Here is a 1,195-nt window from a genome sequence, read left to right as displayed (position 1 = left end):
TAAAAGAAGGTAGAATTTTCGAAAGAAAGTTTTGGGGTTTTTTGCCATCTTTGCACCCCAAAATTTATGGGAAAATACAGAGAGGGATTTGGATTTTGGGGATTTTTAGACCCGGAGAAGGGATATGATAGAGTACGAAGAGAGGAAATGTTTGGAAATGCATGGGGGGGAAAAAATCGATTTCTGGAAAGGGGTATGTAAGGGTTTGGTAAAAGGGAAAGTATAAAGGGAAGGGAGGGCAAATAGTGGGGAAGTGCAGTGGGTACCAAAAGAAAGGTTTTTAAATGGGAAATTTGGGGTTAAAATCAGGGGCAGGCCCCCAGGCCCCTTCTTCTTTGTTGTTTTCATGGGGGGAAAAATTTAAAGAGGGGCTTTCGAAAGGACGCGTGGTTTTGGGAAATTTTTAGAAAGACACTGTGTTATGTAGCGAAAGTAAAAGGAGAAGTAGGGTTGGAAAGATGGAGACATATGAAAGTCAGCAGAAAAAGGGAAGGGCAGAGACTGTGGGAAAAAAAAAAAGGAGATTTACAGATTTTAAAATGCAAGGAAAGAGATCAAGGGAAAATGAAGAATTTTAAATATTTGGGTTTTAACAATCGAATGTGAAGGTCTGCAAAGCTGAACTTACAAGGGGAGCAGGCAGGGGGAATGGGGGAGAAAAGTGATGAGAGTTTATGGACTAGAAAATGCCAATAGGAGTTGAAGGAGAAAATTACAGGACATATTAAGGGCCAGCAATGTGAGGCAGGAGGCAGTAACCCCCGTAACAAAGTTACAAGAAGCAAAGATGGGAAAATGGAGAGTGCGAAAAGTTTAATCACTCTGGGGGGCACAGGGGGAAAAAAAGAATAAGGAAAGAGACCCGGAAGGACATTTTAGCTAAAAAAAAAGACTTTGGGGGGGGAAGTTAAAAGAGTGGAGATTGAAATGGCTTGGGCATGGGAAAAGAAGGGGAAAAAGAACTATGTTGGGCCCAAAATTCCAGAGGGACCACCCCGGAGACAAAAAGGGGGCACTGAAAATGAGTTTCATGGACACAGAGAAGGGGCAGGTTGCAAGTAGGTGCCCGTTTGAGGGGCACACAAAAATAGAAAAAGATGGAGAAAGGTTTTATGTGCTTGGCGCCCCCTTTTACAGGGGTAAGTTTTAAAGGGCAAAGATATATTATATAAGGGTTGGGGGGAAAGGGGGGGGG

Source organism: Penaeus monodon, chromosome 25 (genome assembly GCF_015228065.2).
Source record: "Penaeus monodon isolate SGIC_2016 chromosome 25, NSTDA_Pmon_1, whole genome shotgun sequence".
Lineage (NCBI taxonomy): Eukaryota > Metazoa > Arthropoda > Malacostraca > Decapoda > Penaeidae > Penaeus > Penaeus monodon.
The sequence above is the reverse complement of the archived record's forward strand: the minus strand, read 5'-3'. Positions refer to the sequence as shown.